This window comes from Protopterus annectens, chromosome 13.part0 (genome assembly GCF_019279795.1).
Source record: "Protopterus annectens isolate FY-2018-M chromosome 13.part0, PAN1.0, whole genome shotgun sequence".
NCBI classification, from domain to species: domain Eukaryota; kingdom Metazoa; phylum Chordata; order Ceratodontiformes; family Protopteridae; genus Protopterus; species Protopterus annectens.
Genome location: NC_056747.1, coordinates 283,217,503 through 283,233,806, shown reverse-complemented (window position 1 = coordinate 283,233,806; position 16,304 = coordinate 283,217,503).

Below are 16,304 nucleotides of genomic sequence, written 5' to 3'. Positions count from 1 at the left end.
TTCTCAATTATGTCACAGTGGTGTTAGTTCTAGGGTTAGGGTGAAAACAGTCTTAGAGTTTTGTTATCAGTTGTTTGTAAGGAGTTAGTATTTTCTGAGAATTAAACAAAACAAAAGGTAAAGCATATTCTAGTCAGTGTATGAGTATGTTTTTGGGAATTTCACTGGATGCTTCTTTGATTAACAAGTGAATGATTTTCTTTACTACTTTAAGTTCGGCCAAGACATTGTTTAAAGTTTTTTATTTATATTAAAGTTCCCAAATTAACTTCATGATTCAGCCCCTAGATATTAGGGTACCTTATCTTAAAATCACTAAAGGTAACAGCTGTCTGTAAATCACTTTCTTTAGGCAAAATAGGTTGAGCTAGTACACTAAAACTAAATCAGTTTCTTTTCCCCTGTGACACTCCAAATGATGGACTGCCACTGTGTTATTCAGATTTTTTTTAATTCCTTTCTGTTCTGTAAATTTAACTTTAACATTTCTCTTGGTTTGTCCACATATCATTGTGCATTTTCACAATTACAATCTATGACCATAAATGACCTCGTATGACTCACAATTAACAGTGTGACTGGATCTGTGTGTCACTCCATTGTTAATTATCATCCTTGTAACCCACTTTGCACCTCACTGAGGAAAAGAACATTTTTGGCATTATCCCACAACAAATAATAATATAGATACAATTTAATGTTTCTGTCTCTCTTTTAAGAAAACAAATCGCTTTTATTGCAAATATTTGCAGAAATCAAAATATGCAAATTTCCTTTTATTAAATTCTATAGAATGCGTGTAAAAAGTATATGTTGTAACAAAATACATTGTCTCACCATCTTCTCTCTTTTCCTCAAAACTTTTTTCAATAACTTCTTTATTTCTTTTACTTCACGTTTAGTGTCCTTTGTTGTAAGGACGTTTTACTTTTGGCCTGTCTTGCTGTATGTAGTCCTCCTGCCTTTACTTACTTTCACGGGACTGCTCGCACCCAGATTGATTACTGTTTTTGTTCCCCTACCTTTGAAGTGGTTTCTTGTTCCTTGTCTTTTGCGCCTTTTACTGATCATCATTGCTTTGTCCTTTTCCTGTGGCGTTTCTTCTGCACATTGTGTAAGGGTAGGGGTCTTTCTCATTTTACTGCTCCTTGGACTTTTACTTCTGCCTGGCAAGAGGTCATTACTGAGTTATGACATGATCATTTTACTCTGTTGCCTTTTTATTCTTGTCTTTCTTCTTGGTGGTTGGTGTTTAAAGACAAGTTTATTTCCCGTTATTCTTGGTTTGCCGACTCTTATTATTCCCTTTTTAAGGTTTCTTCTAACTCCTTTTCCACTGCTTTCCAGTCTCCTGTGCATCATGCGCCTGCCAGTGCCCTTCGACACCTCAGTGCGTTGTATTTGTATAACCTTGCTAGGGTGAGAGCGGTCCTTTGGAACTTAGCCCATTCTTTGAAAGGGAGGGGTGAGGAGTTTCTCCCTTATGTTGGTAAATGTACTCTTAGGAAGGAGACCTTTACAGACAGTTTGTTGTCCTCATCAGGTGATGTTGTTACCACTAAGGAGGGTATTCTGCGAGGAGTTAATTATTATTTGTCCACTTTGTATGGTGGTAAACCTTATTTTGTGGGCTGTTGGCTTGTACTTGTGATGCCTGCTGTTTTTAGCACAGCTCTTGATGCCCCTATTACTTTGAAGGGCTAGTGCTTCTTTCAAGGTTGATACTGCCCCAGTGTTAGATGGGTTTTTTTTACCATTTTTACTGCTCTCTCTCTCTCTCTCTCTCTCTCTAATGCTCAGTGGTCTGTACTAGTGCAATTGTTTGAATGGCTTTCTCATGGTTTTCCCATCCTGGTTTGTTATGGATAGCTCTTAAGTTCCTTTGGAAAAAGGGTGACTGCAGGGTCTTGTCTAACTGGCATCCATTTTCTCTTTGTAATACCGACTTAAGTTGTTTTGTAAGATCTTGGAATTGTGTCTGTGGTAAAAACATGCAATATTTGTTGGCTCTGGGGTTCGTGGTATTTCTGGTAGGCCTATGCAAGATTTGTTGCTTTTGCTGAAGTCTCGTGCCTCCTTTGTTCATGCTTCTGATTCTGCTTCTCTCTTGTGACCTGACCAAAGCATTTCACAATGTTAGTCATTCAGCCTTGTTGACCATCTTAAAGGCTTATGAATTTGGTTCTCTTTTTCTTCAATGTATTGCATCCATTTATTCAGCTTTTGTTATTGTTCCTGTGGTTACTGGCTGGATGGGAGCTGAAGTTGCCATGAAGAATGGTGTGTGTCACGGTTGACACTTGAGCAGTTATCTTTTTACTCTGGTGTTGGGTGCTGTATTTTTTAAGGTGGGGGTGCACTTTTCCTTGTCTCCTTTTTCTTTTCTATGTACAGGAGTTTTGGTGCCTTGTTTTCTGTCTTATGTGGATGATGTTATTATTGTTGCAGAGTCTTCTTTTTTTTTGCTTTATTTGCAGCATTTTTATTTTGTTTTCATTAGTGGCCCTTTCTCTTCATTTTGTAAAGCCTGTGGTTTTGTTGCAGTTTCCCGTGTTGGGGATGTTTCTTTTGCTAGCGCTGGTATCTCTGTCTTGGGTGTGCCTTTTGTTTCTCCTTCTTATGTCTCTGAGTCTTGTGAAAACTTCTTGGTAAAGCTGTTCAGCGCTTGGCTTTCTGGCATTGTTTTTCTTTGTCTTTCCAAAAAAAGGTCTGTTTGTTAAATGGTGCCTTTTTGGGCACTTTAGGGTATGCTTTTTCTGTCTATTTATTTCCACGTTCCTGGTCCTCCTGCCTTTTGCTTGGGGTTTTTCATTTTTTTTGGGGGGTCACTTCTTATACACCTGTTAGAAGGGGTATTTTGTACTCTACTCCTGCTTCTGGTGGTTTTAGTTTACTGCATCCTGTCCTTTTCTTGTACACTTAGTTTCTTTTCCCTGTATTGCGGCATTTACTGGCTGTAGATCTTTCTTTGCTTGGTCACTTACTCCCAGCATTTTCTGGTCGGTTTTGGCAGACTTGTTTGGCTGGGAAGCATGCATGGATGGTCCCTTCACTGGAGCTGCGGGAAGTCCAGTCTTTGCTGCTTACATGGCATGTATCTGTAGACTCCCTCCCTTCCTCTAGGAAAGAATGGTATTCTTCTCTTTGTGTCTGTTTCTACACCATTAATGGGTATCAACATTATTGCCTTGGGAGACCGTTTGGTTTGAGTCAGCTTAGGCAGTGTTATGCTTTGTTTCCTCATTGGCATGATTTTTGTGGTGTTGCTCTCTTGATATGCTGCCTGTTGTGATATTCTTATGTTTTTCACCCTGTGGGGTTGCAGTTGTGTCCACATGATGAATGTCAGGTTTTAGAGAGAGCAGAGCATGTTTTTCTTCAGTGTCCCAGGGTGGTTGTTTTATTAGGAGGGTGTACAGCGTCATCATTCCACATATGTTTCCTCTCACTATTGAGAAATGTTTATATGGGGACTGTGGTTGTGCCTAGATGCCAGCTGTTGCTAGGGCAGATTTCCTTTTGGTGTCAGCTTTATGGCATCTTTTGGCTGCCTGTTGTAGTGAGATACTTGGTGGGAAGATTGTTTCAGTCCCTAATTTGTTGCAGTAATTGCGAATGTGGCTATGCATAAAGAGTTGGGGGGGGGGGCGCTGAATAATTTCCATACTCCTGCTTGTTTCTTCTTTTTTTGTACAACAGGAGATTTACCTTTTTTGATGAGTGTGTTGCAGTAGTGTTTTTCTTGGTGCTTTTTCTGTTTTAGGTGTATATCTCCTGTTTTGTTTATGGAGTGTATTCCACCAGCTACTGCACTCCTTTATGTTGCCGGCTTCCCCAACATTTTACCCTCCTTGCAGCCTTTTCTTTTTTTGTGATTTCACAGGTACAGTAAGGCAGACAAATGCAGTGCAGATAGTGCAGTTTAGTTTACAGTATTAAAATACAGTATTAAATAAGCAGAGCACAATAAAAAGTGCAATAAATAGTATAATCAAGAAAAAAAAACAGGCAAATTATGTTTCTTGGGAAACTCAGAAGCCTCTAGTTGTGTGGTATTTCAGCTCAGAGTTGTGGCTGGTAGCCCACTTCAGTTCAGCTTGGTTCAAACAAGGATGGCCAAAAAGCAGAAACTTCAGAAGAGGATGATAATACACCAGTAGCTAGTGCACCCCACCCCATATGCACTAATATAGGTTGCCCCTGTGCAAGTTTCCACTGATTCTCAGACCCCCTATATTTCGGTCAACTGTCCATAGGATGCTAGGTCAGTGCAGTATTATTATACCTCAACCTAGTTCCCCTGTTCAACCCTTATCCATGGAAACCAGATTAATCAACAGTTATGCTCTGGCCTTCTCAGGCTGGGGGAATGAGTCTTTGCAAGGTTCTCTGTGAGATTGTGTGGACTGGTACTAAATGTTACAAGGTTTAAGAACAGCAAATTTTAACTCAGGTGGCTTGTTTTAAAATGCATATTTGTGAAGTGTTCACATAAAGCTCTAAGTGAGAATCACAAGGACTAAAAATAAATTAAAATGTACAACTTTGTTAAAAGTAATGTAACATCGAAGTTCTGCATGCATGCAACTAATAAAAAAGTTTATATATATTATATATATATATATATATATATATATATATATATATATATATATATATATATATATATATATATATATATATATATATATATATATGTGTGTGTGCTTTCTCTTTATTTCTTGAGACTAATTCTAAAAATGTTAGCAGGCAGTCTCCCGGCACTGTTTATGGAATAAACAAGTATTTTGCACATTTTCAATAGTCATTCTTGACGGAGTCAAAAGGTAAAGTTCCTTATTTTTTTAAATTTGTACTTTAACATTGGGAATGCAATTTCATATCAATATTCAATCACCAGTGATTTAATACAATATCCAAAATATTATCTAGCTTAGTTAGATTTCTTTTGAATTAAAATTGGTAGGTGAGCTGTTTCTGACTATAATGGGTGATTTCTGAATATATCCATTTATTTCATAGGTTGGTACTAGGCTATCGGCCCTAGGGCCTATACAAGCCTAGCCATAACAATTCCCTGGCTATTTCTTCCTACACTATTTATTTCCCTGGACCTCTGTCTGGCAGGGCGACTGACGTGATCCCCGGGGTGAATTTCCTTTCTCCCATCCAATCATCAAGGTTTCTTTTGAAGAGGGCCAAAGAGGCACTCTGCTTGACATGTATGGGCAGTCTTTTCTAGTGTCTGGGGAATCTCTGGGACAGGTACCTATCCCTCCAGCATGTTTTGTTTATTGTGATGACAAGGTTTAGATCCCTGGAGCGTGTGGCTCTGAGGGATTGGGATTTCTTTAAGTGTAGCATGTCCAACAGCTCTGGGTTTGACATGACCTTGTATGTTAAGCAGAGATTGCCTCTGAGTAGACAATATGCGACAGAGTATAGCTGTAGCTTTTTAAGGCGGTCAGTGTAATGCATCTGCTTTAGGCCAGTGATTCTTTTAGTGAGGTATTTTTGCGTCCTTTCCAGTTGTTGCAGATGTCTTGAGAGGTACACACCAAATGAGGCGTTGTATTCTATAATGGGTCTAATGAGGGATGAGTACAGTGGGACAGTGACCTCCTTTTTTCTGGATAAAAAGCCTTTAGTGATGAGGTGTGCCACATAGAAGGATTTCCTGACTGTTGTGGCAATGTGGTTATTGAAGGTGAGACCACTGTCCACCTGTGTCCCTAAGTCTCTTATCGCACTTTCGGTGTTTAGTGTACTGCCACCTATGTGGTAATTGACAGGTACATGTTTTTTTCCCAAAGGGGATAACTATGCATTTCTTGGCATTGAGCTTGAGCCCATGGCTCTGGCATCAAGCATTTGTTTCTGTAAGCCCCTTTTGTAGAGTATCCACATCATTTGGGGATTCAATAATGGCTCCCAGTTTGCAGTCATCTACGAACTTTGTTAGCCAGAGTCCCTTAGTGTTGGTCTGTACTTCAGAGAAGTAGATGCCAAACAAGAGCGGTCCCAAGACTGAACCTTGAGGTACTCCACTTGTCACTTGTGTGGAGCTGGATTTGGAGTCGACTACTTTTACAGTGTGGGTTCTGTCAGTAAGCCAGTTGGCAACTCATCGAGTGACGTAGGGATTAATGCCCAGCTTAGTAAGTCTATCTATGATTCCAGAGTGGGGGATGGTGTCAAAGGCCTTGGCGAGGTCCAGATAGGCTGTGTGGACCACCTTACCCTCATCCACAGCTCTGGAGACTGATTCGAAGAAGTCAGTCAGGTTCAGGAGACAAAATCGGCCCTTTACGAACCCAAACTGTGTGGGGTCCAGTGTTTGAAGGTTGCCAATGTCTTTTGTTTATAAGTTCTATGATAATACGTTCCATGACCTTGCAGATCAGGCTCATCAGACAGCTGGGCCAGTAGTTCCCAGGATCCAAGGTGGATCCCCCCTTGTGGAGTGGGATAACTGCAGCTGTGCGCCACTCAGTGGGCACAAAGCTTGAGGTGAGGCTATGATTAAACATGACACTTAGGTGAGATGTCCATTCATTTTGTAGTTCATGTAGTACACAGCCTGGGATGTCATCTGGTCCCATGGATGCTGTATTCTTAGCTTTGGAGAGTGCGTTTTTTACCTGTGTGGCCATTAATACCAGAATTTGGCAATCTTCCAGTATTTAGATGGGCCATTTAGGGGGTGAGAGGGGGGTAAAGTTGGCATTGAATTGATCTGCCAGAATATTGGCAATATCCTTGGGATCAGTATATTTAATGCCATTCTGCTGTAGCTCAGAGCAGATTTGAGCATTGCCATTTAGATTCTTGACATAGTTATAGAATGCCTTGTGGTTGTCTTTGGAATCTTTGGCAATTTTATTTTCGTAACTAGCTTTGGAGGATTTTATGAGGGATCTTAGCTTCTTACTGAGGCTGGTAAGGGAGTATTTTACATCCTGGGATTTTCCTCTTTTCTGCAACAGTTTCTTCCTTTTGTTGTAAAGTTTGTTTATGGCAGGGGACCACCAGATTGGCTTCCTTTTTTGGAGGAGAGCACCTTGGTTCTATCTGGGATGGCACGATTCATGCATGAGTGGATGTGCTCGTACAGTGCCTTAGTGTAGGATTCAGCAGTCGAACTTTCAGTTCCTGTCTGCATGGGTGTTATGAAGTTTGTCACTTCTGATTTGAGTAGCATGATGTTGGCTTTGGAGAAGTTTTTTATGGAGGTTTCCTTACTGGGAGGTGGGGGTGGGATGTTGATGTTAAGGGTGATTAGCTTATGGTCAGACATGACCAACGAGGGAGTGACCATAGGTGTGGAGCATCGATTTCCCATGATGGTAATGACCAGGTCTAGGATATTGGAGCCCCTGGAAGGACTATGGATTAAGTGATCCAGAGCATTGGAATTTATGAATTCCAAGAACCGTTGGACAAAGGTGTTAGTACACAAGTAGTTTTCCCAGTTAATGGCAGGGTAGTTGAAATCACCCAGTACTGGGGTGTTTGGTTGTATCTTAATATTTTCCAGAATGTTTAGAAAGATGTAGTGAGAATCTTGGGGCATGGTGGGGGATCTGTAGCAACCTACAATTTAGATTGCAGTCTTACCTAGTGTTAGTTGCACCTAGAGAATTTCAGATGCATTGTGTTGGGCAACTAGCCTGGTGGTGTGAATATCCTTGGTGAATATGGACACTCCTCCACCTTTACTTTTTCATTCCTGGTTTGGTGGCTGAAAAGTGTGGTAAGTGTTGTAGCCTGGTATTGCAGGGGTGCTCTCTGGAGCCTTGAACCAGGTCTCAGTTACTGCAAAGATATCGATGTTCTCCATTTTTAGGAGTGCCTTGAGGTTTAGACTTCATGTTGTTTGTAAGGTTTTGCTTGAATTGGATTGTTTGAGTGGGATATTCTCTGAAGAGAAAGTATGCTTAGTTACTGTCTATAGCATTTGAGGTCTTCTGATTGTATGACCACTGACTTGTACAGCTGATCACCATGGCCCAATATAATGTTATAATAATAATAATAATAATAAATGCTGAAAGAGTTAAGCATATTGCAGGGAACAGTGCTTCATCAGGGAGAAGTTTCTCTTGGGGAAAAAAAAAAATATTTCTCAGCCAGGAGTTATAATCCTCCTCTGCTGTCAGATTAAGAAGCAGTTACTGTTTTTCCAGTGTCATATCTTAATGTCCTCTCCCACTCAACTAGTGGTCTACAATCTGAGTATAATTTTTTATCATATGAGGTTTTCTGTTGCCCAGTTTCATTTTCTCCATTAAAGTTGAAATGGCATTACTACAAATAGTTTTTTTTCTTAGTAATTTTTACCCTCAAACCTGCAGATGGCTCTTCATACTTTCAGTCACCCCCATTTCCAGCCTGCTTGTTCTCCACTTGACCTGTAATGTGGGTATCTTGTCTCCACTTGGAATTAGCCTTTATGGTGACTCATCCTCTTTAGCAACACATGACTTATGGTGATAAGGAGGCTGTCTTCCTTTCAGCTACAGAGTTTTTTATTTTTTCCTTCAGTCTGCATATTGTTCTCCATGGCAGACTGACAACTGAATTTCCGACAATGCTTCCCAGGACATGTACGTGGTCCTGCGGTTTCCTATTAGAAGACCGAAGATGCATTTGGTCGAACCCAAAAGCCTGAAATGGCAAAATATCGAAGCGGCTTTTAAGCGAATTCTTTCACTGGGAAAGAATTTGCTTGGCCACTTCGTTACTTTGCAGTTTTCGGCACTGTAGTGCAGTCTCGGAGTTGGTATATTTAAGTAGGGGGGTGGGGGTGCAGCCCCACTCATTGGGGGGGGGGGTGAAGCCTCCCACTTAAAGTGTTTTATTTTTATTTTTTGTTGGGAAAAAAAATCTCCGTTCTGACAGTTCAAAATTGTAAGCTTTTGCTTACATAGAGTTGATTAATCACCATTTGCTTTTTTAAGTGTTCGGTGATCTAATATAGAGCTGGTCCTGCGCATCTGTTAAATATGACTACTGTGCAATGTGCATTTTGAGGGGCATGAACATCTCCACTCAGTTACTGTTTGCTGGGCCTTCTGCCTTTGCTGGGAGTCAGTCATGCCATGTGTTGGGCTTCTTCCCTTCCCCCAGGATGAGTGAGCCAACACTGACCTCCCTCAGTGACTCCTTCAGCACCCAGGCCACTAATTGGACCAATATCACCTGGGTTACACTTAGGGCCTTATCCATATGTGCCATGGAGCTTGCTAATCACACTTATCTTCAGGATCTCCAGATATCTAAGTTCCTTATCTCTAAGTATGAGTTTGCTGTATTTAATCCTTTCCAAACACCCCTACTGCTGTTAAATTTGTTTGATGTATTTACCCACTACTTTATTTGGGTTTTAGTGTGAAATATATTTGCATTCTGATAAACATTTTGAAATCTTTAAATTAAAAGCAATGGTATTTTACTTTTTCTTTAAGATTTTTGAGTCAAGCTACCACATTAATTGTAATTTTGCTTTTTCTTTAGCATTTTTGCGTCAAACTGCCAAAAACATGAAAAAAAAGATCAAGTCAAGATTTGTCAAGGCCCTGAATCACAAGACTGGGATAAACATGTAAGGTGAAATCAATTGTTACTACAGAAGTTGAAGGTTGATATCCATGGGTAAGACGGCAATCCAGGTCATAGCCTGCTATAGGTCCCCAACCATGTCCCTAGACTCTCACTCCATGTTCCTAAGCACCCTGGAATCTATCAAGGTCCAACCCAACACCCTCTTACTAGGAGACTTCAACTACCCCTCCATCAACTAGGAAAACTACTCAAGCACCAATACACTGGCCCAACGCTTCCTGGAATTCATCAATTACAATGCCCTAGACCAGCTCATTCTGACCTCCACTAGGGGAAGCAACATCGTTGACCTGGTTATTACGAACATGGGCAACTATTGCTCTACACCAATAGTCAATCCCTCCCTGGTCAGATCCGACCATAAACTAATCACCATGGAAACGCACATCACGCCCACAGCCCCCGCAAAAGTAACCAACTTGAAAAACTTCTCCAAAGCTGACTTTGGACTCCTAAAAACAGAGGTGGCTAACTTCACGGCACCCATGCCAATGGAAAATAGCTGCATGACTGCAGAATCATACAGCAATGCACTGTACGAATATGTACACAAATGCATGGAACTATAGCTATACCTAACAGAAGCAAGACGCTCTCCTCCAAAAAAAGGAAGCCAATCTGGTGGTCCCCTGCCATTAATAAACTCTACAACAGAAGGAAGAAACTGTTGCAGGAAAAAGGTGAAGTCCCAAGACTGGAAAAACTCCTTTATTAGCCTCAACAAAAAGTTGAGATCCCTCATCAAATCCTCTAAAGCCAGCTTTGAAGGCAGAATTGAGGCAGACACTAAAAACAATCACAAAGCCTTCTATATCAAGAACCTCCATGGCAATACCCAGGTTTTATCTGAGATACTGTAAAAAGGTACGTCCTATACTCAGCCAACAGATATTGCCAACATACTGGCCGACAGATTCAGTGCCAAGTTTACCCCTCTCTCCACCCCTAAAAGACCAATCACAATACCAGAAGAATGCCAGGTACCCACTATTACTGCAGCACAGGTTAAAGCTGCATTGTCCAAGGTCAAGAATACAGCTTCCATGGGACCCAATAATATCCCTGACTGTGTTCTATATGAACTACAAAGTGAACTAGCACCACATCTGTGTGCCCTGTTCAGTCACAGTCTCACCTCAGGCTTTGTCCCTACTGAATGACGCACTGCTACAGTCATCCCGCTCCATAAAGAGGGAGCGACTACAGACCCTGGAAATTATCACCCCATTAGCCTGATGAGTCTAATATGTAAAGCTATGGAGTGCATCATCATGGACCTGATTAACAAAGATATAGGAAATCTCCAAACTCTAGACCCCACGCAATTTGGCTTTGTGAAAGGGAGATCATGCCTGCTCAACCTGGTTGCCAGGGCTCTGGATGAAAGTAAGGCACTGTAAACAGCCTACCTTGATCTGGCCAAGGCCTTTGATACCATTCCTCACTCGGGAATTATTGATAAACTCACCAAACTAGGCATCAACCCCTGTATCATTGGTTGGGTTGCAAATTGGCTCACATATAGAACACACAGTGTGAAATTAGTGGACTTCAAGTCAGACTGCCGACCAGTCACGAGTTGAGTCCCGCAGGGATTGGTCCTGGGTCCTGTCCTGTTCAGCATCTACTTCTCAGAAGTCCAGCCCAACATAAAGGGACTCTGGCTGACCAAGTTTGCAGATGACTGCAAGCTGTGAGCCATTATTAACTCCCCAAGTGATGCAGACATCTTAAAGAAAGGTCTCACTGAGACCAATGACTGGTGTCGAAACCATGGCCTTAAGCTTAATGCCAAAAAATGCGTTGTCATCCCCTTTGGTAAAAACTCCGTTCCCACTAACTACCACATTGATGGGAGCCCACTGAACACTGAAGGCGTTATAAAAGATCTGGGTGCACAGGTTGACAGCAACCTCTCCTTCAACCACCACATTGCCACTGTGGTCAGAAAGTCCTTCTATGTGGCACATCTCATTACCAATGGTTTTGCATCCTGGAAGAAAGAGGTCATCGTCTCTATCTACTCTTCCCTTAGACCAATCATCGAGTATAATGCCCCATCTGGCATGTACCTCACTAGACACTTACAATAGCTGGAGAGGCCACAAAAGTACCTCACAAAGTGGATCCTAGGCATTAAACACATGTCCTACATGGACAGACTCAAAAGACTCCAGCTATTCTCTGTCTCATATCGCCTATTTAGAGGCAATCTCTGCTTGACTCACAAAGCCATGTCTGACCCAGCTCTGTTAGAAATGCTACATCTCAAGAAATCCCAATCCCTCCGCACCACACACTCCAGAGACCTCAACCTCATTACCACAATTAACAGAACATGCTGGGAGGACAGGTTCCTTACCTAGAGACTGCCCATGCTCTGGAACAGACTTCCATACATGTCAAGCAGAGTATCTCGCTGACCCTCTTCAAGAGAAATCTTGATGAGTGGATGGGTAATAGAAAGTTCACCTTGGGGATTACTCCACTGGCTCTACTTGATAGAGGCACTGGGAATAAAGTTGAGTGGCACAGTGCCAGGGCACTTCTATGCGCTAGGCTTGTAAAGGCTCCAGGGCCATTAGCCTAGTACACACCTATGAACCTATGTAGGTTTCATACAGTGTTAAAAATGAATAACACAGATGTGTATTCAGCTACAGCTGACAGCCCTTTAATGAAAGTAGCTGAACTTGAAAAGTTATATAATTATATCTTATGAGGCTGTTAGTGGAAGGAGCACAAGTTAAAGAAACATTATAAAGGAGAGACTCCATTAACTGTGGCTTGCTGCAGTAGCCAGGAAGGGCTATAGCATTCCAGAAAAATGAATATAAAGTACTTCCTAGAAAACAAGGCTGACTCAAAGACCCAAGACAAGATGGGAATGATGTCCTTAATGTATGCTTGCTCTGAGAAGATTGGTTCTAAAGTAATATCCATGATAAGTAATAGTGCTGACCCTAGTATTGAAGATTGTGCAAGTGTGTCTTCTATGGTCTATGCCATCAACTTTGACAGACATACTCTGAAGATTCTGCTAGAAACCTACAGGACAAGAGGAAAGGATACAAGTATTATTGCAAAATATATGACCTCTTTAGGGGAATACACCACAGAACAGCATCTGAATATTCCTCCCTCTCTGGATTCTGACAGTCACAGCTGTTCTTTGTCCTGTATGTCTCCTTCAGATGTTGAAGTAAAAACTATATTCCCTCAGCAATCTGGTAGATGTAGAGAATTTCTTTGAATCTGAGGAATTTACCAGGCCATCTTTGTTTTCTTCTGAGCAAACCATAGATTTATCAAGATTCCCTTTCAAAAGACAAGATTCATTGCAGGAGGAAAGAAAACATCTTCATTTACAAAAGCTTTAGTCAGAAACAGGGCTAATAATTTGTAATTTACCAGAGCAATGGGTTACATTTCAAAGTAAATGCAAACATCTTTCACTGGGAGAAGCAGTTTTCTAACATTAAAAGTGGAATCGCATCAAGGCAGCCTTCTCTATTTAAAGGACACAGTGCAAATGTATGTGAGCATTTATCCACAGACAGCACCCATTTAACTCTTACAGTAGCACTGCTGTGTGTGTACCCCAAAATGTACCATCTGATAAGATGCCCTCTGCAAGTATTCCATCAATGTTAGGTCAGAGAAACACTCTTCCTACCCTACAGGATAGTACATTTCGCCAGGTGCCATCAGTTACGAACAGAAGAACGGGATCTGGAGACCAGTATTGCTGTGATTCTAGTCTTTATCCCAGCTGCATCCCCAAAGAAACTGAGACAAGCAGAAACAGATTAAATACTGAATGGAAAACAACCATCCCTCCTCATAGGCTGATCCATTTTCAGTGAAATCCCCAGATGATGTGCTAGTAATGTCATCAGATATGTTTTGCAGAAGAAAATTCAATACATTTGAAAAGAGGAGTTATGCATTTACAATATCCCAAACCAAATCAGGGTTTCTTCCACCTCTAAATGTCAGTGGAAGTGCTAGACTTCCTAACTCTCATAATGATAAAGACCAGACAGTAATTACAGACATATGTGGATCTCATTTAGCACTTTTGTCCACATTGAGCAAAGAGGGCATAAAAGAAACAAAACGTGAAAGGAGGTCCTCCATTCAAGTTCAACACAGTTATACAACTGAGCTGTTGTAAGGATCCATTAACACAGTAACTGCTGAATACAACATGCCATCACCATTTCAGAACTGCATATTGCTTTCTTCAGTTCTGTATAAAAATGATAATGTTCATTGCAGTTATGACAATATTAATGTAACTGTAAGTATTCTAGTCTGGGCAGTGCTTATGTCCTATCTTCTTAAAAAAATAGTTTCATTTTGGACAAACTTTAAGATCTGCAAGTATAATATCGTCTCAATGCTGTTTTTATTTGGAAAATATTACACTTGTTAGACAAATGAGCTGGGAAATTAAGTTTGTGAATTAATCTGGAAAGACAAATGGACATATTGTGTAGAGAATAATCCAACACTGCTCAACGACTCTTCTTTCATGGTGGGATGGTGGGAAGGTGGCAAAGCATCTAGTCTTGCATTACGATCTCCTAACAATGGCCATAATTCTTATAAGTTATGGAATTTTAGACATTTTGTCCTAGATGGCATGATGCTAAATAATATTTTCTGTAACTTCCTGGGAGAACTACAGAGGTAAGAGTTACCATACTTCAGCCACGTGATAATTCTACCATACATCTACTTCTGTATGATCCTAGATAGGTAGAACAAAAGGTGCTTAAATCTAAACTCTTGCAAACCTGATTCATAGTGACTTGTACACCAACAGCAGAGTTCATTTGCTACATATATATTAATGGGGGAGGGGGATTTGCCAAGTGTGTGAATATACTGATATTAGAGTTTATAACAATGGGAGAATTTGGAGGGGAGGGGGAGATCCTGTTAGGGAGGGGTGGAACTGTCAGTTGTTTTCCAATAAGGAAATATTCCAGGAAGTGTTGTCATTGTTAGGGTTGCCCAATCTGCAAAAGCTCTTTGTCAGGTATTGCTAGCTAGTCTAGTCAGCAATGCCTCTAGAGAGGGATTACCAGTCAGGTACTGGTAACATCATCAGTTTCTCCCAGTTAGGGGAGGGATGGCAGCTTCATTTTGTCAAAGTCAGGAAGGGATGGCATTGTCATGTTTTCCTGGAGATGGAGGCTCGGTCTTTCTCTAGAAAGATATGGTTGGAAACATAATTTGTTATTTTTCACCTATACTAAGTATTTTAAGGGTGTTTCTTTTTAATGTTTTCTTGTTAAGTGTCATTAATTTGTGTCATGTGATTTTGCAGAGAGTACTTAAGAGGTCACATGTTGTATTTAAAATGTCTGATGAAGTCTTTTTGACAAAAGTGCTAACTTGGTGTGATTGGAATAAACTTTGGTTCTCGGGTGTGCTGTGGTTTTATTTATGTTAGTTGTTTTTGTTGTTATCTCACCATTTTTAAATTATAGTTGTTGGGCATACCTCTTAACCACTTAGTGCAAGAAATCTGGACAAACCCTGACATAATGGGGGTACAAAGGCCCAAAAAGAGGGGCAAATTTTAAATATTGCTCTTATAAACTTAGAAAGCTGCTAGAATAACATGATTTGTGTTGGCAATCTTTTTCTGAAGGATATGAAGTCTGAAACTCAAATGCCTGTCATTATTTAGTGACTTTAATTCTTAGATCATCTCAGGGATTTGTCAAAAAGACGCATTTTTTATGAGGACTAGACCACAAATCTGGACATTCTGTGAAAATTTGTACAGTTGAGAGGTATGTTGTCGGGAGGGCACTAAGGGCTTGTGAGTACATAATGTAATTTAATTGCTACACCTCTGGTAGTGTTGTGGGTTTGTGCATTTAATGCTTTAGTGTTACCAACTGAAAAAGGAACCTGTTTTTTTTTCACTTTTGCAATCACTTAGCTTCACAGAGTTTTTTTTTTCTCTTCTTTTTTCTAAAGATTAAGGTAGTTAGTGTTGTGTCACTGACTGAGGTATCAATGTAATGAAATATCAACTATGAATATTTATATTTATATTTATATTTATATGATGGGTTTCATTGTGTCCTGGGCCACTGAGCTTGATCCAGCAAGACCACACTTGTCATCCACAAGGAAAGGAGCAGAGAGAGAGCTGGACATGCCTCACTGCAGGATCCATGTTAAAATCTGTCCCCAGAGTTTCTCTAAGTTGGATTTCACTGGATCAGGTGCGATAATCTGGGACTCAGAGGAAACCCAGCCTGACACATAAGAACATACATGCATACATACACACCCACACACACAAACACACACACACACACACACACATATATATATATATATATATATATATATATATATATATATATATATATATATATATATATATATACACACACACACACACACTCACACACACATATGCCTCATGAAATATCGATTGCTTCAAACAGCAAACAAATAAGTGAGATAATTTTAGAGCAAATTTAAAATGAACAAAAACAAGGGAAAATAACAATAAAATAAATAAAATAACTTCCAGGGAAATGACTTGAAGATACTGAATATTCAAATACTTTCAGGGATCGATGTAGACACATACACACAAATTTTATATACATATATATATATATATATATATATATATATATATA